Raw genomic sequence first — 23367 nt, 5'->3', positions numbered from 1 at the left:
CACATAGCCTAACACCGATTGAACAGATCCCTAGAGATGTCTCCAATAGGATACAACAGTTAAATAAAAAAGAGGCCTTCTGGATATACAGATTGAGGACTCTGTACCCAGACGGCCTCAATGATAAACTAGAGAACATATAATACCGCTAAATTTTTGGGGGTTAAAAATCGAAGTCTGCAAACCTCGTAAATGAGATAGAGGGAGAAAAGCTAAAGAGAATAAAAAGAAAAATTAAGCACCCAGAGACTATAACTGTGAGTGGCTCAATGGAGTAAATACGGAAATATTGTAGATATGGGGAATCTAAATGTATGAGTTCCAAACCCGGCAGATACTGGTCCATATATTGGTGATAAATTCGTTATACCTTAGAATTGGGAGAAATATTTTTCCCTTATTGGTGATGTAGTAGATAAGATAAAAAATGGAGTTCTTAATATTGATGACATCGTTATATTCTAGAATCGGGAAAAATATTTCTCCCCTATCAGTGAAGTAGAAAATAGGATAGTCATATGACAAATAATTTTATTTTATAAAAAAAAAAATTATTGAATAGGAAAAAACAATATATAGTGGTGTTTTTTATTTTTATTTTATTTTTTTCTTAAATTTTATTTTTTTTGTTTCCCCCTCCCCCCTTTCTAAATCCATATAGAGTTCACTTTTAATTAACTGCTTAATACCTTTTAGAAGTGCACATGTGTTTTAAATTGATGAAAATTGATTGAGGGGTTGGATTAGTTCCTCCTCCTCTTTTTATGCTATATAAATGTATTCTTTAAAGACAACTATGATTTTACCTGATGAAGGCTAATGTTATGTATAGCTGAAACGCGTTGTTTATATAAAAATAAACTGGATTATTCCTGAAAGATTTGGAGTAAGTAATGAATCACCTGGAAGCGCTCCCTGACAAACTGGAAACTTTTTCAGACAGTTCTTTGGTCTTCTTTCTTTTCTCCATGCTCAATGTGGTACACACAAGGACACAGGACAGAGGTTGAGTCAACTTTAATCCATGTTAACTGGCTGCAAGTGTGATTTAGTTATTGCCAACACCTGTTAGGTGCCACAGGTAAGTTACAGGTGCTGTTAATTACACGAATTAGAGAAGCATCACATGATTTTTCAAACAGTGCCAATACTTTTGTCCACCCCCTTTTTTAGGTTTGGTGTGGAATTGTATCCAATTTGGCTTTAGGACAATTCTTTTTGTGATTTTTCATTGAAGACAAATTAAATGAAGATAATAATACCAAAGAATTTGTGATTGCAATCATTTTCAGGAAGAAACTGAGTATTATCTGACAGAATTGCAGGGGTGCCAATACTTTTGGCCACCACTGTAAATGGGGTGCATGGCGGCTCCAAAAGAGCAATGGAATTTCTTGGGATAGACAAAGTGGAAAACCCAGAGAGAGGGGGAGACTGGGACCGGTTGATCCTACAGAGGGAAACAAAATGGATATTCTGCCTTAAAATGGTCTCTCCATTGGGCCTTAATGAACAGCTTAATTTTGGGTGTTTCATACAAGTGTACTAACCTGTATATGTTTGACATATGTTTGATCCATGGTATGAAGTGTTCTGTACATAAATCCAGTTTTTCTCCTATAACTGAAAATTTTAATCTATAACAATGATTGCTTTATGTGTAACCTGTATAATGCTAAATTTGGCTATGAAAATGATTGTGATATTGGATAATCTCCATTTTTATCCCTAAGCTTTTTCTTATTTCACACCTATTATAATAAAAGGTACTATTTAAAAGAGAGGGCTGAGATCGGGGGTGAAACCCTATTGATAATCCTGTACTGCTTACAGTGGGATTTGACATCAACCTTTTCTAGATCAATTAGAGTATCATTCCCTAATAGGATGACCCTATACCTTTTAAAAAAATGTTTGATCTATAATAACAATCTAGGGATTAATTCTGTCAAGAGAAGGGTATGTGTTGATAATAATTCGATCTGTACATTGGCATGATCTTGGTGCCCTTAAGATGCCTGGTCCATGCTACATTTACAGTAGGCTGATATTTTGCGTCTTGTCACTATGCCTAACCTTCCCTTGAATTCATGTGATACAGGAAGCTGAGTATGCGTCTCATTGTGAGTTTGCAGTTCAGAGACCGGATATGAACACAGGATGTGAGGTAAGAGGGAGGTTCCAATCGGGCCCCCGTAACCGGAAGTGTCCAGATGCGTTCCAAGCACGCACATGAGCTGAGTAGCGTACGTTCCATACATAGGACGGCATGTGGTGAGTATGCAAGGCCATACCGGACTGATTAGATATGTGGACAGGGACATGAGGTATTTAAAACCCTTATGGATAACACCCTGGGTAAGCCACTGCTTTCTTCTTGCCACCGCTAAGGAACTGGTGTGGTTTGTTATACACCGTGCACTTTAGCTCCACTGATGACCCTGAAGGGGAAAAGCATTAAGAGACACACGCTGTGATATTGTAGGGCATTCTACTGATAAGGGTTAGCTGTGGACTGCCCTTGTTAGGGCAGGAGCTGTGGGGTTGAGGAACAGAATAACTTTACAGAGCATAACAGGGTCCCTCCTCCTGCTCCATCTGACAGTGACCGTCACTGACTGGAAGAAACCTACTGTTGAATGCCTGGATGACTTATCAACATATAGAACCTTTGGGTGAGATTGTTCCTATTTTATATCTTTTTGTCCAGAGTTTAAAGTGACCATTGTCACTAAGCATTCATTTCTTATAATGCTTGTTGCCCCTTTGGGGTGACAATTCAGGTTCGACCTGGTGGTCGTTTGCTATTAGTCTTGTCCATAGTGATGGATATCTGTGGATTTTTTTAATACTAGTGATGGGCGAGCACTAAAATGCTCGGGTATTCGTTGTTCGAGTCGAGGAAATTGGAATGCTCGAGTGCTCGGACTGAGTAACGAGCCCAAGGTAAGTCTATGGGAAACTCGAGCAGTTTTCCGGCGGCTCCCCCTGGCGGTCTGCAGAGGGCCTAAAAATTGCCCAAATCGATGGGGGCAGTGCTCAAATGACATGGGAACAGCATGGGGAAGACCCCTGGAAGCATTTATGACTCCCAGATCACTGCTGTTAACAATGTTGTCAGAGGTATTATGCCACTTTCATGGACTCACAAGAAAACATACAAAAACGAAACCAAAATGTATTTTCCTGGGAAATATGTTAAGGAAAATCCTTTCCAGGGTAATGACTATATATAAGGCAAAATAAATATACAAAAATGCTCCTCCACACCTTGAGCTATGTTCACACGTAGCGTTTTTGATGCGTTTTTGCACTTTTGTATTGCTTTCAACCAAGGCAAATGCATTCACCAGGAAATGTCATTTTAACATTTTACAACCTTATCGGGCCATGTGGTGTGATACATTATAAGACACATCCTGTTTCATTTATGATGAAGGGACTCTGAAAGTCACAGCCTATTTTTATAGGACTATCAGGCGGCCCTTACTATTCTTAAAGGGCCAGCAGTCGGCCCTCGCTATTGTTAGAGAGCCATCAGCCGGCTATGCTTTGTTGATCCCATTATTAATGAGTGGGTCTCCTATACTGTTATTGCGTATGCAGTGACTGCAGCGGCTGCCAAAAATTTGGAGGAACTCCAATGCCCCTTGCAAGATACATAGAGGTTGGAGGGCCTCCTGCAAAAAATGCTCCCATTATTAGGAAGTGAGTCTCCCATAGTGTTTGCCTATGCAGTGAAGCAACGGCTGCCAAAAATTTGCAGGAACTCCAATGCCCCTTGCAAGAGACGTAGATATGTACTTGATATGGTGGTGGAGGATGAGGATGCGGAGAAGGAGGAGGACAAGAGCAAATAGACAAAATCAGGAAGCATATACCCATGTCTGGGTGTGAAGACAGAGGTTCATGAGAACAGAGTTAGACTTCCCCAAAAAAAGACACTGTATTTCAGTTTGTTATGCTGCTATCATTCGGTGATGTTGAGAAGTCTGACCCAATCCGGCCCTTGTTCATTTTTATAAGACTCAGCCTGTCAGCATTTTCAGTTGACAGGCAGATGCGCCTGTCGGTTATAATTCCACCTGCAGCACTAAAATCCCCCTCTGACAAAACGCTAGAGGCAGGGCAGGCCAGGACATTCAAGGCATATAGAGAGCTAGTTCATGCCACGTGTCCAGCTTGGATACCCAATAATTATAAGGCACAGAGGAATCATGGAGGACGTTGGTACGGTTGGAAGGTACTCCCTCACCATCTTCCGAAACTTTGCACTCCTTGTGAGAGTACCCCCCGCCTCAGGACCTGTGCAATGGGAGACTCTGAGTAAACTGTCCCAGAACTTTAACAGCGTTCCCCTGCCTCTGCTGGATTGCATTTGTGGCTCTCTCGACTATACTCCTTGGTTGTCCAACGAACTGTGACCTCTGCCGCCAGCGTTTTTAGATGGGAATTTTTTCACTAATTCTGCAACAAGGGCCTTCTCGTACTGCCCAATTTTATTAGGCCTGTCCTGCAAAGGAATAAGAGACATAAAGTTCTCCCTGTAGCGTGGGTCTAGAAGCGTCACCAACCAGTAAAGACTGTCACCCAAAAATTTGGACAAAGCGAGGGTCATGGGAAAGGCAGCGTAACATAAACTCAGTCATGTGTGCCAGACTGCAAAGAGGCAAGACTTCCGTGCACTCACCAAGAGGACGATTTACCATGCTCTCCTCCTCCTCTTCCTCCTCTTCCCTGTCCTCAGGCCATCCACGCTGAATAGACGGTATGACAGTTGTGCAGGTAGTACTGTCTATAGCGCAAAAAACTAGCTCCTGTTCTTCCTCCTCCTCCTCTTCTTCCTCATTGTCACCCAATCCACGTTGAGATGAGATGAGGCTGGGCTGTGTGTAATCACCCTGTATGGTTCCTTGCTCCATCTCATCTTGCTCAGCCTGCAATGCATCCTCTTTAATTGAGAGCAGAGAGTGTTTCAGAAGACAGAGAAGCGGGATGGTGACGCTAATTATGGCGTCATCACTGCTCACAATCTTGGTGGAGTCTTCAAAGTTTTGGAGGATGGTACATATATCTGACATCCATGTCCACTCCTGAGGTCTTATGTGTGGAGTGTGACCTGAATACCGACGGCCTTGTTGATGCTGGTAGTCAACTACTGCCCTTTTCTGCTCACAAATCCTTCCCAACATCTGCAGTGTAGCGTTACAACACGTGGGGACATCGCAGATCAGTCGGTGAGCTGGAAGCTGTAAACGCAGCTGAAGCATGGCAGGAGTGGCGGCAGCTCTAGCTGACTTTCTAAAATGGGCATACAGGTGGCATACTTTGACAAGAAGATCTGACAGATCTGGGTAGGTTTTGAGAAACCGCTGAACCATGAGGTTAAGCACATGGGCCAGGCATGGTAAGTGTGTGAGCTCGCCTCGCCTCAGAGCAGCCACCAGGTTCCGGTAATTGTCACATATGACCATGCCTGGCTGTAGGTTCAGCGGTGCGAGCCACAGATCTGCCTGCTCTTTCAGAGCTGTCCACAACTCTTCAGCGTTGTGTGGTTTGTCACATATAAGCACATAAGCATATTAGCTTCAGCACAGCCTGTTGCCGCTTGTCTGAGGCAGTGCTGCAGTGCTTCCAGCTTGTGACTGATGTGGTAATTTCTGAGTTGGAGGCTGAAGTGGAGGAGGATAAGGTGCAGGAGCTGTAGAATGTGGAGGCAACCCTGACTGACCCAGGGCCCGCAATCCTCGGCGTCGGAAGGACGTGTTCTGTCCCCAAGGTCTGACCGGGTCCCGGCTCTCTCTATTAACACCCAGTGTGCCGTCAGCGAGATGTACCGTCCCTTCCCACAAGCACTTGTCCACGTGTCCGTGGTTAGGTGGACTTTCTCAGTAACTTAATTGTTGAGGGCATGAATAATGTTGTGGGACATGTGCTTGTGTAATGCGGGAACGGCACACTGGGAGATATAGTGGCGGTTGGGGACTGAGTACTGAGGGACGGCTGCTGCCATCTGGTTGTGGAAAGCTTCGTTCTCCACGAGTCTAAAAGGCAACATTTCGAGTGCAAGCATTCGCGAAATGTGTGGGATAGGGACAACTGAAAACTGTGCTGGGACAAGGACGTGGACGTGCTTGCTAATGGTGCTAGTTGAGAGTGTTCAATGACAGCTGCAGGGTGGGAGGCATCTTGGTATGCGACATGGACAGGGGATTGGCGTGCACGCACAACAGTGGAACAAGCAGTGGTGTCACCCGCAGACACTGTTGCTGGACCCTGGGGTTTGGCCCACTTAGTCGGGTGTTTTGCTGCCATGTGCCTGATCATGCTGGTGGTGGTCAGGCTGGTAGTTTTGCTATCCCTGCTGATGCTGGCCTGGTAGGTGGTGTAAATGGCCTTTTTTGAGTTATCGGCAAAGTCTTTAAAAAACAACCAGACTCGGGAAGACCCAACAGTTGTACTGGCAACTTTCGTTGTGTTGGCGTTACGAGGAACGTCTTCCCGCCTTATGTCTGCGGCCACCACACTGCTTCTTCTTGCCTGTTGTGGTGCTATGCCTCCCTCCTCCTGTGTGCTGCTATCCTCGCTCTGCATGTCCCCCTGCCAGGTTGCGTCAGTTACTATATCATCCACCACCTCATCTTCCACTTCCGTACCCTGGTCCTCCTCCTGACTTTCTGGAAATTGTGTCTCATCATCATCTGCCTCTTCTCACAGTTTCCTACCATCACGTTCATGTGACCGTGGTTGCTCAAATATTTTGGCATCGCTACATGCAGTCTCCTCTTGTCCTGCTTCAAGTGGACCCGGCGAGATGCCCGAATCTATAAATGGAAAAGTGAACAGCTCTTCGGAGTGTCCAAGTGTGGGATTAGTTGTCTCCGGGCACTCGGCATGATGGGAGGAACGAGGATAAGGGTGAGGAATATGCAGTCCAGACTCACGGCTACTGAGACTTGACTGTGTGGAAGACAGGGTGGTGGTGGTGTTGGTTAAGTGACTGGAAGCATTATCTACTAGCCAACCAATAACCTTTTCAGACTGCTCTGTGTTCAATAGTGGTGTTCTGCGATCCCCTATTAATTGGGACAGGAAGGTCGAGCGACAAGATGTGGGTGTTTGTTGTGGTAAAATTTTAGCTTGCCCACAACCTCGGCCTCGTCCTATGCATGCACCATCACCATCACCTCCACTCCCCTATCCCTTGCCACTCGCCTTGCCCATTTTAAATGGAAGACAATATTTTCCATGTTCACTACAAGTGGCTGGATTTGAACAGCAGTAATATGTGATACATGTGACGGAAAACCACAGTTTTAAATAGCTGGCCTGTAGGTTACTATTTTTCACAGCAACCTCGTGTCAATAACTTCACTGACACACACTGCAACAAAATTGAAATGGAGGCCAATATTTTCCACGTTCACTACAAATTTCTGGATTTTTATCACTGTAATATAGAAAGAATCCGGCTGTATTATGCTGTGGCAACAAGCTAATGGAGCAGAAAAATGGTGTTCACTGGATTGTTTTTTAAGCAAATAATCAGGATTAAGATAAAAAAAAATTATCCCTGGCCTCTGATACCTGGCGCCATTTCTAAAAATATCTGTAACAGCAGGAGCAGACAGAACTGGAATGGATCCTCTTGTGCTGTATTATGTACTGCCGTCTGCCACATGCACTGCCTGCCTAGCTCCTGCTATCACCTACACCACTGAAAATATGCAGCTGGATTAGTCCTCAGAAGGACTGTTAGTTCATATGGATATCTATAGATGTTGTGGTATACCTACACTAACTAATAAACAACCAAATTTCTGCCTAGCTTAGCAGCATCTCTCCCTACACTGCCTGATTCCGGGATAGACTGTGACGAGCATGGCGGTGCCCGGTCTTATATACACCTGATGACGCTGTGCGGCCAGCTAATCACTATAATTCCCACAAAAAACATGGCTACAGCATTAGTGTGTGGCAGGCAATCCCTGCATGTTCATTGGCTCTCTAAAGAGCACCAAATATGCAGGGAGGGGACCCGAGTTCCCACCCTAGCAACCTGGAAATACTCGCAGAGAACTGAGCATCTCGAGCAGTGAGATGCTCGGGCGAGTACCTAGCAGTGGCGAGCACGCTCGCTCATCACTAGTTAATACCAGTTGTTCTTAATGTATTATATATTATTAAAAGTTATATTTTAGGTTCTCTTTAATGCTGGTTGTGTCCTTTCTAACAGGATAAAAGTTCCCGATCAGACGATGGTTCCCAGCGGTCGGACCCTATGATCGGTAAGTGATCACCGAGCCTGTGGATAAGTGATAACTTGTTTTCATCAGACATCCCCTTTAACCAATGGAGCACACCAGCAGTGAAGGAAGGATTAAGCGCTGAGTATAGGGGAGACTTTATCTCTGGGGTCGGATATAGGGCATGTAAGGGGTGGACACTTCCCGTATTCATCATTACTGAGCCCCCTCTCTGTATGGCTCTTATGTGAGTGCAGGAGACGCATCAGTCACTAATCAGCCACTCTCCGGTTACTTGCTGCCGTCCGAGCTCTGCTGTGCCTGTTAGGGGTGAAGTTCGGGTCCTAGGAGGCAGCGACTATGCAGCCTGCACAGCAGATCACAGCCCGGGCATTGCATCTCCAGATAAATCTCCACCTTGTGAGCTGCTTCTTGTGCAGCAGCCCCATGCAAGTCGTTCCGCTCTCCTGTGCAAGCTCCTGCTGAAGACTTAGCTCCTCTGCTCAATCTAGGAGCCCAATAGCCCTGATCACACCAGTGGTAGCCCAGCGCTGCTGGGGGGCAGAGCTAGGTCCAGTTTACAAATAGCAAACTAATCAGCCCTAGATATTTCTAATAGCGGCAGAGCAGGCAACATAACTCTGACCGGTGTCCTCATAGACCTCTCCTCAGCCGGGGTCTAATAGGAGCAGTAAGATGGCTGTCATGGGGTCCATTGTTAGATCTCGGCTGCCATAGAAACTCATCGGCACCATGATCGCGCCTCCCTCTCCTTTTGTCTAAAGTGCCTACAAGTTGTGGAAGACACTGACTGCGTCATATAAAGGGTTAAGTTTCTAGGATCAGAGTTGGCTCCACTGCCGGCGACAGAGGCAGAAGCGAGTGTAGCGCCGGCGTCCCTGCCCTCTGCCAGGCAGGGACGCTGTTCCCCTCACCTCTCTGCTCTGTGCCCGGCGTCCTCCTCCCGCTCTGCTGGCAGCGCGCGCTCCTTCCCGGCCACTGTGCTTAGGGCGCGCGCGCTCTCCCTCCCTATTAAAGGGGCCGCGCGCGTCGTCCTAAGGAGTCCCCGGCCAATGGCCGGAGGACTTCACCATATATAAGGCACCTCCTCCAAAATGGAGGTGCCCGAGCAATGTTGTTGCACTGCTCACTACTCTGCTTCAGCCCTCAGGTCCCGTTGCCAGTTACCTGCCAGATACCTGCCAGATTCCTGCCAGCTTGCTGTCTTTTTCCTGCCTGATATTCTGCTACCTGCCTGCTAGCCTGAGGTCCGACGGTCTGCCTTACTACTCCTGTCAGTCTGTCTAAGGACCAGCTTGCCCGCTCACCTGGGAGCGCACATCAACTAGCTGCCTGCTTGCCTGAGGTCCGACGGTCTGCCTTCCAACTCTTGTCAGTGTGTCTATGGACCAGCTTGCCCGCTCACCTGGGAGCGCACATCTGCTACCTGCCTGCTAGCCTACCTGGAGGCTCTGCCGTCACGTGCTGTGACCACCTGCCTGTCCAGTGACTCCTGCCCGCTCACCTGGGAGCGCTCATCTGCTGCCTATCTGCTAGCCTACCTGGAGGCTCTGCCGTCACGTGCTGTGACCACCCGCCTGTCCAGAGACTTCTGCCCGCTCACCTGGGAGCGCTCATCTGCCGCCTGTCTGTTGGTCTTCCTGGAGGCTCCGCCGTCACATACTGTGACCACCCGTTTATCCAGAGACTCTCGCCTGCTCACCTGGGAGCTCACGTCTACCATCAGCCGCCACAGGTCGTACCAACCCTTTACCCAGAGACTGCCCCGGTCACTTGCCGTGACCATCTGCCCATTCACCCAGAGACTGCCCCGGTCACTTGCCGTGACCATCTGCCCGTTCACCCAGAGACTGCCCCGGTCACTTGCCGTGACCATCTGCCCGTTCATCCAGAGACTGCCCCGGTCACTTGCCGTGACCTCCTGCCCGTTCTTCTAGAGACTGTCCCGGTCACCTGCTGTGACTGCCTGCCTGGTCGCCATCCGCTCCCTTACAAGGACCGCCCCCTTGTATAGTAGCTCAGAGGTTCCGCCTCCCAGACCCGTTACAGTTTGCTCGGGCCATGGAACCCGGTGGCACCCAAGCTCCCTCGCTCTCGGACCTGTGTCATGAACTGTCCCGTCAGAGGTCCCAACAGGAGTCCATCCTGGGTCACCTGCGGAATGTCAATTCTCGCCTGGACACTCTGACTGCTCCGCCAGCAACCTCCGCCAGTGCCATGACTCGCAATCCGGCAGCTCCGCTGTCCACTAATACCATGGTATCCTACCCCGGACCCCGGCTTTCTGCACCTCCTCGCTTCGGAGGCGACTCCGCCCAGGCTCGGGGCTTCATAAATCAGTGCACCCTGCACTTTGAACTCCTGTCCCACCAGTTTAACTCCGACCGGGCCAAAATTGCCTTCATCATGTCCCATCTCACCGGGGAGGCCCTGGCCTGGCTAAATCCTCTATGGGAGAGAGGAGACCCCCTGGTGTCCGACTTGCCTGCCTTTCTCATGGCTTTCCGGAAAGTCTTTGACGAACCCGGACGGAAGACCTCATCCGCATCATCACTGCTACGCCTCCGTCAGGGAAGTCTCACCGTGGGCCAATATGCCATACGGTTCCGTACCCTTGCCTCGGAGCTGGCCTGGGATAACGACGCTCTGGTATCCGTCTTCTGGGAGGGTCTGTCCGGCCGTATTAAAGATGAACTTGCCGGTCGGGACATTCCTACCACTCTCGATGACCTAATAACTCTTGCCACCCGGATTGACCTACGGTTCCAGGAGCGTGCCAAAGAGGTCACCCGTGAGAGGAGGTTTCCACGTCTAGCTCCTACTTTTCAGAAATCCGTCTCTCCCCAGGTACACTCTTCTGAGCCTATGCAGGTCGACCAGACCAAGATGGTCAAAACCCGTCAGGACTTACGCCGTGCCGAGGGGACCTGCTTCTACTGTGGCAGTAAGGAGCACCGGATCCGTGCCTGCCCGGAGAGGTCGGGAAACGCCTGTGTCTAGGTTCGCTCAGAGAGGTCGACCTAGACAAGAATAAATCCTCTCCATCTCTGCTGCTGTCAGTCTCAATCGTCTGCGGGGAGAACCGTTATTTCGAACTAGCCCAACTTGACTCTGGAGCAGCCGGGAATCTTATTTCACAGTCCCTGGTAGAGAAATACCGCATCCCCACCAAACCTCTGGCTGTACCCTTGTCTGTTGCTGCCGTGGATGGGGGTCTCTTACCACGCCCCATCCAACTCATCACCGAATCCATTACTCTGCAGGTGGGAATGCTGCATTCTGAGAGTATCTCCTTTCATGTTCTGCCTGGACTCTCTCACGCCCTCTTGCTAGGTCTACCTTGGCTCCAGAGACATGCACCCGTGCTTGACTGGCAGACCGGAGAAGTCCTTCGCTGGGGACAGGACTGCCATAAGACCTGTCTGGTTCCCGTCCATCCCGTCCGTCCTTCTCCTACGCCAGCTAATCTACCTGGACTTCCGATTCCTTATTGGTCTTATGCTGATGTCTTTAATAAAAAGGAGGCAGAGACACTACCCCCTCATAGACCATACGACTGCCCTATCGACATGTTACCTGGTACTACTCCTCCCCGTGGGCGTATTTATCCATTATCCGCTGCTGAGACCCGGTCGATGTCCGAATATATTGAGGAGAATCTGGCCAGGGAATTCATCCGGAAATCTACCTCCCCGGCGGGAGCAGGCTTCTTTTCCGTCAAAAAGAAGGACGGCTCTCTCCGTCTAGACTATAGAGGCCTTAACCAGATCACGGTGAAGAATAAGTACCCCCTTCCGCTCATTCCGGAGTTATTTGATCGTCTGAGGGGGGCTAGAATCTTCACCAAACTGGACCTCCGTGGGGCGTACAACCTGGTTCGTATCCGTCAGGGGGATGAATGGAAGACGGCATTCAACACCCGGGACGGCCACTATGAATATCTGGTAATGCCCTTTGGTCTCTGTAACGCTCCTGCCGTCTTTCAAGAGTTGGTCAATGACATCTTCTGGGACCTTCTCTACTCCTGCGTAGTGGTGTACCTGGACGACATCTTGGTCTTCTCTCCGGATCTCCAGACTCACCGGAGGGACGTTCGTCAGGTCCTGCTCAGGCTCAGGCAGAATCACCTCTTCGCTAAATACGAGAAGTGCCTCTTTGAGCAGACCTCGCTTCCGTTTTTGGGCTACATTATTTCTCAGACCGGCCTACGAATGGATCCAGAGAAACTGTCTGCCATCGAGAAATGGCCTCGACCGGAGGGGTTGAAGGCCATTCAGCGGTTCCTGGGCTTCGCCAACTACTACCGCCTCTTCATACCGCACTTCTCTTCCCGGACTGCCCCAATTTCCGCGCTCACCCGTAAGGGTACTAATCCCAAAGAGTGGCCGCCCGAAGCAGAGGAGGCCTTTCTTTCCTTAAAACAGGCCTTCTCTTCCGCCCCGGTGCTGCATCGCCCGGACGGCAACAAGCAGTTCTTCCTGGAATTTGACGCCTCCTCCTCTGGAGCCGGAGCGGTACTTACTCAAAAATCATCTTCCGGGAGGATGGTAATTTGCGGCTTCTTCTCTAAACTCTTCTCCTCCTCAGAGCGCAATTATTCCATAGGAGACCGAGAGTTATTGGCCATCAAACTGGCATTGGAGGAGTGGCGTTACCTGCTCGAGGGGGCTCTTCACCCGGTAATAATTTACACTGACCACAAGAACTTGGCTTACCTCCAGCATGCCCAGAGACTTAACCCGCGCCAAGCCCGGTGGTCCTTGTTTTTTGCTCGCTTTGATTTTGTTCTTCATTTTCGCCCGGCTGACAAAAACGTCAAGGCGGACGCCTTGTCTCAATCCTTTCTGGTGTCTGATCTCGAGGAAGATCCGAAACACATCATCGATCCCGCCAGAGTAATGCAGGTGGCTCCCGTGAGTCTAAATCATCTCCCTCCCGGAAAGACGTTCGTATCAGTACCTGATCGGGAGAAGATCCTTCACTGGGGTCACTCGTCTAAACTGGCTGGCCACGCCGGTCAGAAAAAGACCCTCCAGCTTATTACCTGGCACAACTGGTGGCCTACCCTGCACAAGGACGTAATAGACTTTGTTTCTGCCTGTGTGTCCTGCGCCCGCAACAAGGTTCCGAGACATCTGCCAGCCGGTCGCCTCCTTCCGTTTTCTGTACCTGCTGCCCCCTGGCAGCATATAGCAATGGACTTTATAACTGACCTCCCAGTCTCTGCCGGTTGTACGGTCATTTGGGTGGTCGCTGACCGCTTCTCCAAGATGGCTCATTTCGTTCCCCTGCCAGGCCTCCCGTCTGCACCCGAGCTAGCTAAAGACTTTATTCGTCACATCTTTCGTCTTCATGGCCTGCCCCTCCACATCGTGTCGGATCGTGGGGTACAGTTCACCTCACACTTCTGGAGAGCCACTTGTAAACTGCTAGACGTCACCCTGGACTTCTCTTCCGCTTACCACCCACAGTCCAATGGTCAAGTGGAGCGGATCAATCAGAACCTGACCAGTTACCTCCGGCACTTCGTTAATGCCCATCATTCAGACTGGGTGGATCTCCTACCATGGGCCGAGTTCTCTTATAACAATCACGAGAGCGAATCCTCCTCCAAATCCCCGTTTTTTGTAGTCTTCGGTCAGCATCCTCGGATTCCTTTTCCTGTCTCCACCTCTGTGGACAACCCGGCTGCGGAATCTCTCGTTAGCAAATTTTCCTCCATTTGGGAGAGTACCCGATCCGCACTCCTTCAGTCGTCCGAACGGATGAAAAGACACGCTGACAAAAAACGCCTGGATCCTCCACAATTTCGTCCTGGAGATAAAGTCTGGCTCTCATCTAAATATGTCCGACTCAAGATACCTTCTTACAAGTTAGGGCCTCGGTTCATCGGTCCTCTGGAGGTCATCAGTCAGATCAACCCGGTGGCCTATAAATTGAAACTCCCGGCCAACTTACGGATCCCTAACTCCTTCCATGTATCTCTCCTCAAACCTGTGGTACTTAACTCTTTTTCCAAGTCTACAGGTACGCCTCCTGCTCCGGTTTCTGCTGAGGACGAGTTTGAGGTAGAGAACATTCTTGCCACCAAAAGGGTAAGAGGAAAGACCTTTTTTCTAGTAGATTGGAAGGGGTTTGGTCCTGAGGAGAGAACGTGGGAGCCCCGGGAGAACATCCATGCCCCGCTCATCCTTGCTAAATTTCTGTCTGGCCTAAAAAAGGGGGGGCCTAAAGGGGGGGGTACTGTAGCGCCGGCGTCCCTGCCCTCTGCTAGGCAGGGACGCTGTTCCCCTCACCTCTCTGCTCCGTGCCCGGCGTCCTCCTCCCGCTCTGCTGGCAGCGCGCGCTCCTTCCCGGCCACTGTGCTTAGGGCGCGCGCGCGCGCTCTCCCTCTTAAAGGGGCCGCGCGCGTCGTCCTAAGGAGTCCCCGGCCAATGTCCGGAGGACTTCACCATATATAAGGCACCTCCTCCAAAATGGAGGTGCCCGAGCAATGTTGTTGCACTGTTCACTACTCTGCTTCAGCCCTCAGGTCCCGTTGCCAGTTACCTGCCAGATACCTGCCAGATTCCTGCCAGCTTGCTGTCTTATTCCTGCCTGATATTCTGCTACCTGCCTGCTAGCCTGAGGTCCGACGGTCTGCCTTACTACTCCTGTCAGTCTGTCTAAGGACCAGCTTGCCCGCTCACCTGGGAGCGCACATCAACTACCTGCCTGCTTGCCTGAGGTCCGACGGTCTGCCTTCCAATTCTTGTCAGTCTGTCTATGGACCAGCTTGCCCGCTCACCTGGGAGCGCACATCTGCTACCTGCCTGATAGCCTACCTGGAGGCTCTGCCGTCACGTGCTGTGACCACCTGCCTGTCCAGTGACTCCTGCCCGCTCACCTGGGAGCGCTCATCTGCTGCCTGTCTGCTAGCCTACCTGGAGGCTCTGCCGTCACGTGCTGTGACCACCCGCCTGTCCAGAGACTTCTGCCCGCTCACCTGGGAGCGCTCATCTGCCGCCTGTCTGTTGGTCTTCCTGGAGGCTCTGCCGTCACATGCTGTGACCACCCGTTTATCCAGAGACTCTCGCCTGCTCACCTGGGAGCTCACGTCTACCATCAGCCGCCACAGGTCGTACCAACCCTTTACCCAGAGACTGCCCCGGTCACTTGCCGTGACCATCTGCCCGTTCACCCAGAGACTGCCCCGGTCACTTGCCGTGACCATCTGCCCGTTCACCCAGAGACTGCCCCGGTCACTTGCCGTGACCATCTGCCCGTTCATCCAGAGACTGCCCTGGTCACTTGCCGTGACCTCTTGCCCGTTCTTCTAGAGACTGTCCCGGTCACCTGCTGTGACTGCCTGCCTGGTCGCCACCCGCTCCCTTACAAGGACCGCCCCCTTGTATAGTAGCTCAGAGGTTCCGCCTCCCAGACCCGTTACAGCGGGACTGTGTTATACCGCTACATGACTGCCGCAGATCTTGTAAGAGCCCTGACTGCACCTGCCTGATAGTGCATATTATTATCGAGCGGGTCCAGGTACCAGTGTGCCCTTTACACCTATCAGCCTAGTTACGATTTTCCGTCCCCAGCTTTCCCTCCTCACCTGCATGCGCAAAGTGTGGCTCTTATAGACCGCGCTTAGTTTCCTCCCGGCCGGATTTGTATGAGCACAGTGCCGCAGGAAACCTTCTTGTAGGTGGAAGGCACAGTGACTCGCCGGCGCCTGAGCAATAGAGCCCTGCGGCATTGTGCTCATACAAACCCGGCCGGGAGGAAACAAAGCGCTGTCTATAAGAGCCGAGCTTTGCGCATGAGCAGAGAGGTGAGGAAGGAAAGCGCACGTCACAATGCCTTGTGACGTGCGAGGGAGGGAGGGAAAATGGTAACTAGGCTGATAGTCGGCAATTTAGGGGAATAATAATCAGATAGGACAGCAAGCCTGTTGAAAACCAAAAAGATAAAACTACTTTTCTCTGCAATCAGACCTCTACTATGGGCCATACAGGTATGTATAGATTTACTTTTCTATACCCCGTATGCCCATAGTAGCTGTCTAATAACTCCCAGGGGGTGACAGATTCCCTTTAACAGCATTTTACCTTTAAAGTGGTTGTCCGGTCGAAATCGATAAGTCTGCAGTCACTCTGTGTGACTGCAGACTTAAGAGTACCCCAGCGCAAGCACTGTGCGCTCTGGGGATTTGCCGGTTTCTGAACCAGGATTGGAATGTAAGTATGAGTTATACATGCTCCCGGGCAGTGTGCGCGGCTTTGGAGTGAGGCCGCGCCCTCTAGTCGTCCACGCCCACTGGACGGTCCCATCACTTGTCTGGGCGCAGCCTCGCTCCATATACTGGAGTATTTATAACTCATATATGCCTTCAGGCTCAGAGACCGGCAAATCCCCGCAGCACACAGTGCATGCACTAGGCGGATTCATAAATCTGCAGTCACAAGTAGTGATTGCAGACTTATCATTTTGGACTGGACAACCCTCTTAAGGCCCAGTTATAATATTACTGTAACACTATCGCTAGATATGAGCGCCCTGTACCTGTATACCTGCCCTGTGTGCTGCACAAAAGGAATTTGCAAAATGTATGTGCACAGATACCTATCTCCTGAATGGTATTACTGCTAGATCTCGTGTACATAGAAATATGAGGTTTTTAGCGCACATTTTGAGCAAATTGTGCGAGCCCATCTGCCAACGTCAAGGCGACCTCTTCAGATGGGTCCCTACACTAACACTACATTAACTTACTAACTGTAACTAGGCCTCACAAATGTATTATTATTAATAATAATATTATTATTATTACCATTTTTATTATTGCTGCACTATTACAATTAAAAATGTACCTGTTATAATTTTATTTTTTTAATTAGTTTTAAAATTTTGTATTACTCTTGTGATTCTAATAATGGTATTACTAAAATCCTTATACCAGAAGCTGTTGATCCAGAAGAAGGCAAAAACCCCAGGACACCTTCAGCCAATTCATGTCACAGGGGAAAAATTCCTTCTTGACCCCGAGAAAAGGCGATCAGTCCTAGAACCCTGGATCAAACCTAATAATGTTATTACTAGCTATCTTATTGATATTACACTACTTATTGTACTACTACTGCAGTTATTATTTTAATTTTTTTTATATAGATATAACTACTTAATATCATTACTATTATTAACATCCTGCTATCTTATTACAGTATTATTCTTCTTTCCTATCACTACTAATACTACCCTATACCTACAGTGTTGATCCAGAAGAAGGCAAAAAACCCCGGACACCTTCAGCCAATTTGTGTCACAGGGGAAAAATTTCTTCTTGACCCCGAGAAAAGGCGATCAGTCCTAGGACCCTGGATCAAACCTAATTATGTTATTAGTATTTATGTAATTATTATTACTGTGCTAAATGTTCTAATATAGTTGTTTTTAATATAGGTTTTTGTTATTTTTAAAGATTGTATTTTTATTATTTATGTCCTGCTTTCTTATTACAGTACTATTCTAACTTTTCTATAACTATTTAATATTACAGTGCTGATTAAACTATTTCTATAATTATTTGAATTTAAGTTTTTGTTCTTTTTATAGATATAACTATTTTATCTTATTATTAATTAACTGCTATTTGATTAGTATTATTCTCCTTTCCTATCACTACTAATACTACCCTATACCTACAGTGTTAATCCAGAAAAAGGCAAAAACCACAGGACACCTTAAGCCAATTTGTGTCACTGGGGAAAAATTCCTTCTTGACCCCGAGAAAAGGCGATCAGTCCTAGGACCCTGGATCACACTGCTATTCTACCTACTACTATTACTACTGTTATTTTATTACTATTTTATTACTTTCTTACTATTATCACTAGTATTATTACTCTTATTACACTAACACTGATCTACTACCACTATATTACACTATCCTGCTGTTATTTCTTTGGTGGTCTTATACTTACCAGCCGGTATTGCCGTATGTGATGTTATCGGCAGAGAGGTTCCAGCAGGATGGTCCACATGATGTTCCTCTTTCCTCTCAAATACCGGTTGATGTACTGGCGGAAGTTGGTCTGGTTCTGATTCTTCCTTCTTGTTGTTGGGATCGGTTGTCTTCTTTTCTGGGCTTTGGCCGTCACTTCCCCCCTAGGGATCTTAATGTGGAGTTTCATCTTCTTTGCTTTCTCTTCTTTCTCTTCTTTCTTTTCTTCCTCTTCTTCCTCTTCATCCAGGTAGGCGCACAGTTCTTTTAGTGTCTTCTGTTTTAAATCCCTCTCCATGATGTCCAGCTTTATCTTCTTTGCTGCTTTCTCCTCTTCTTCCTTCTCTTCTTCCTCGTCTTCCTCTTCATCCAGGTACTTGCGCCGTTCTTTTAGTTCCTTGTGCCTTTCTTCCCTCTTCTTTTTCTCTCTGGCTTCATACTCTTCGATGCATCTTCTTTGGGCAATGGGGTTGGTCGGCATCAGGCGCTGGAAGAGAAGAGATGAAGTTAGGATGATGCTAGGAAGATCCGAATACACAGCTACCTTATAGAAGAGGCCGCAGCGCTGCCCTGAGTTGTCTCACTGACCTCCTTCTTGTAGAGGGGTGAAGGGAGAAACTTCCCACAATATGCCAGTCTCCTCAGCTGTTCCTCAGGACTGATGTAATCTGCAGAAAACACAACCAGATATTAGGAGCAATTCTCACCCTACGGAGAGGACGTGCCAGAGCGCCACTACTGACCACCACGCTGCCCCTCAACCCGCTGAGTAAAGAGGTGTTTTTCCTCTTTTACACGTAATGCAGAATGCAGACTACTGTGCAGCAGTCTGTACTCAGGAGGGGCCACAGGAAACTGGAGTGAATAATGTCCTCCTCTCCCTATAGATTATACTTAGGCCATATTCGCACTGGTGCCATCAGCTTCCATTGGGGATTTAAGCTTTTTGGTACTTTTGATGCTGTATAGTTAGCCAGAAAATTACATGAGACTTAATAAATAGCATAAAAGATGCAGTAATTTATATATATATACATATATATGTGTGTGTGTGTGTATATATATATATATGTATAAATACACTTATGTCCATGTATTCACTGCTAAAAATAATTTATCACATTTAGGTTTCATTAAATGTTTTTCACTGGCTATTACAGGCTCATTGTTTCTCTGCACATTCAACTTTCATGTTTTCTGTGGTTCTAAATTAGTTAAGAGTCACTCAGGAGAAAACCAGCTGAAAGATCTACAAATTCCCTTAAGACTGTCAAAAGGTGCTCACTGATAGATTCTCAGTTAGCTAATTCTGCAGTCAGCAATAGACAGTACAGGATAGATATAGGAGGCAACATTTTTAATGAAACTCAATTACAAAAATCAGTTTTAGCCCCAAATACTTGCATTGAAGTAAAAAAAATGTACCCAAAGCTGGACAACTCCTTTAACTCCTTACCAACATCCGCCGTACATGTATGGTATAAGTCAGTAGTGGGTGTAAGGAGCAGGGTCACAGGGTCAGCTCGCCCCATGGCAGGTAATGGCTGTGACAAACCAGGACTTGCCTCTAACAGCTGCGGAGCAGCCAAGATCTACCCACAACTGTTAACCTGTTAAATGCTGATGTCAATCTCTGACAGCAGCATTAACAGCAAGCCGGCATTGGGGGGCCTCATCCCATTGGTGCTCCTGTGACGCGATTGCAGGGCACCGATGGATTGCTATGACAGCCGGGGGTCTTTTGAAGACTCCCATGCCTGTCATAATGAAGCTTCATTTGGGCTGCTAAGGAGACTGTGATTTTGCTATATGGAGCATTACTGTGGTATAGCTGTATATAGTGCAATCGATCAGATGATATATACAAATACAATGAAAGCTTAAAAAAAAGTTGAAAAAAATCTGAAAAAAACCCACACGTTTAACTCACCTCCCACTAAAAATAAAGATGATAAAAACATACACTTATGTGGTATTGTCACTTCCAGAAAAGTCCAATCTATCACAATATAAAAATAATTAACCTGATCAGTAAACACCTTAAACAGAAAAAAATGAAAAAATCCAAAATTGCAATTTTTCATCCCTCACAACACTGCAAAAAATCCTGTAAGGAGCAATGACAATGTCAGATCTGTCCCAAAATGGTATCAATAAAAACCTTGTCATGCCCCTTAAAAAATAAGCCCCCACACAGCTCCATCAACCCCAAAAATGAAAATGTTATGGGTCTCGGAAAAAATGGTGACACAATCAAAAAAATGTTTGCTTTTCCCCAAAAATACTGGCCAAGTTTGGTCTTGGTGTAATCACCTTGAGGAGCAGGATCCTATTACTAGGTCGTTTTTACCGCACAATGTGCAGCGTTAAAACCGTTCCCAAAAAAAACAATGTCAGACTTGTGTTGTTTTGTTTTTGCAATTTTACTGCACTTGGAATTTCCCCCCCATTTTCTAGTACTATGTGGTAAATGAATGGTGTCATTTATAAGTACAGCTTGTCCTGCAAAATAACAAGACCTCACACTTCTATGTGGACAGACATTAAAAAAGTTATAGCCCTTAGAAAAAGCGGAGGAAAAAAACCCATAAATTGGTCATATTGGGAAGGGGTAAAGCTGAAGAAACCCATGTAACAAGAGTATAGAGAACGGTGAGTGAGTGATGGATACTACCTGGTCCAACGCTGGCGGAATACTCGATCCCCATGGTGTCCGCTCACTTCTTCTCTGGTAGAAATGTATCCAAAATCTATAAAACATCAGGAGCCGTCAGCAGAGGGTTTGGTATTTGGCTCATATTGGCGATATATTCAGGGGCATTACTGGAGCCAGGGGAAGATTGGAAATGAACAGAGTTGGCTGTTAGATATGTGATCTCTTCCATTAAAGGGGATGTCTAGCTGGAACAAGTTATCACTGATCTCTGGATAGGTGATGACTTGTCCCAGTAGGAGCAGCCCTGTATTATGTGGTATATGGAGGACGGGATATCGTACAGAGTTCTAGCAGTACTACACTTCGGCCTGCTCTGCGTGCTCCGGGGCCATTCCCCATGGAGGAGCGAAGCTGGGGGTAATTATCAGGATCTCGCTGCTGGTTCCATCCAGATGGGAGATGTAATGAGTGCGGCGCCCCCCACTGGTGTCTCAGCGTATCATGTGTTGGGGAATAATGACTTATCCTCTGGTAAATGTGCTGATTCCTGTCAGTTGTGGTCGCTGAGTGCGTGTGATGGGATGTGGCTCCGTCCGTTATATTATATCACGTCTTATACCTATAATCTCTCGCTGATCGCAGGTATCTGTCTTCACACTCAGATGAGATGTAACAAACTGACGACTCAGGACTTTTTTTTTTTTTCTTCAAATTCAAACCGATCAATCCTATTGGCTGAGTATGAATGCCGTTACCATGGTGACAGAAGTAGCTGCAGATTTAAAGGGACAAGACACTAATATTGTAGTATAGTATATTTTATTACATATTTCTCATAATAGTGGCTGATATATGGACCTGTACAGATAATATGTGGGCACACACATATATTTCTTCATATTTTTCATACAATTATATGAGGGAGCTGCAGAGATATTTTGGGGATAAAACAACTTGTGATATCAATTAAACATGTATAAAGTATGCTGGTAATGTATGTAATGGTCCTAAGATTGTGGTTTTATGTTCAATACAAATATAACTTTTAATCAGACGTCACTGGGAGAGATTTATCAGCTACATGGGACAGAATTCTGTAGTTATGTGCGGCAGAAACTGTATTTCATGACGTGTTCCTCGTGTTTTAAACTCTTTCTGTGCCTTAGATGAGAAGGGTGTGGCTTAACTAAGAGGGGAGGAGTCTAATATTCTGTAGCGAGGATCAGAAATTGCACCAAAATTGTAGCGTACATTTCTGGCACAAGGTAAGCAACTAATAGGTGGTGTCAATTTATACAAGACAGCCAAAAAATGTGGCAGATTTATCTAATGACAGCTGCAGGAGGAGTGTGACCGGCCCCTCACTGATTTTTACTAGTTCTTGCAGTTGCAACACATTAATCGGGCATTGGAGGGGACAGGTGACCATAGAATAATACACCACAGCGCTAACAGGCTTGGACTGGCCCACAGGAGAATCCTCCGGTGGGCCACCAGCCTCTTATATGAGCAGTACTTGGCACAATACACTTGAATCACTATGTACAGACAAATGCAGCATCTTATTCATTTAACAATTGGGTACATGAAATGAATTATTTAATTTACCCAATTCATTGTCATAGAAATTTGTGATTGAGGATAATGTCACATTTGCATGTAGCTGAAAAGTGGGGCACTGGAGTTTGCTACTGGTGGGCCCTTAGCACCCCAGTCCGACACTGCTTACAAATACTGATGTAAAATATGGACCAAATACTGAATGTGTGAACATGGCTTTAAATGGTTATTCCTATCTCTGTCTTTTATGGCTTAAACAAAAATAAGTGCTTCTGGGTGCAGGTCACCAGAGGCAGGGTTAGGCTAGGGTCTCAAAGTGCATAAAAAATCATTCCTTTTCTCATCCAGAAAAGTGGGAAAAAATGTTATCACTTGTCATCCATGTGCTGTCCATTTTTTTACTCAGCAGTTATTAATCTTTTACAAGACCATTTACAGTTAACTATGGTACAGAATTGCAATGTATCCGTAAAAATCGGATGCCACTCTGATGGCCCGTATGGCATGTGACTTCTTTTCTCGCACCCATCTGATTTTGGAGTGACAGTGCATCATGCTGTAATTTTTTTCTAACCGAATACAGCTGAGAAAAAATACACATATCTGCACTGACTCATTGAATTACATTGGTCCGAGTGCAATCTCCTTTTTTATTGGATTGCACTCATCCAAGTAATGCGCTGATGTGAGCGAGCTCTTACGAAAGCGACCGAGAGCAGCTGGAAATATTGTTTCCACTACTCTGGCTTTACTCCAGCACAGCATGCTTTGCTCCACTCCTATTTATTTTTAAGGGAATTATGCCAAAAGAATGGCACAGTTTGTGCACCGCTGTTTTTGTAATCCAGCTTCTGGTGATCAACACTATTGAAGAGCGCAAGGGTTTGTTACTCGAGTTTGCC

Source organism: Phyllobates terribilis, unplaced genomic scaffold (genome assembly GCF_046119375.1).
Source record: "Phyllobates terribilis strain yellow unplaced genomic scaffold, ASM4611937v1 Scaffold_8__6_contigs__length_399053987, whole genome shotgun sequence".
NCBI classification, from domain to species: Eukaryota; Metazoa; Chordata; class Amphibia; order Anura; family Dendrobatidae; genus Phyllobates; species Phyllobates terribilis.
Note: the sequence above shows the minus strand (reverse complement) of the source record.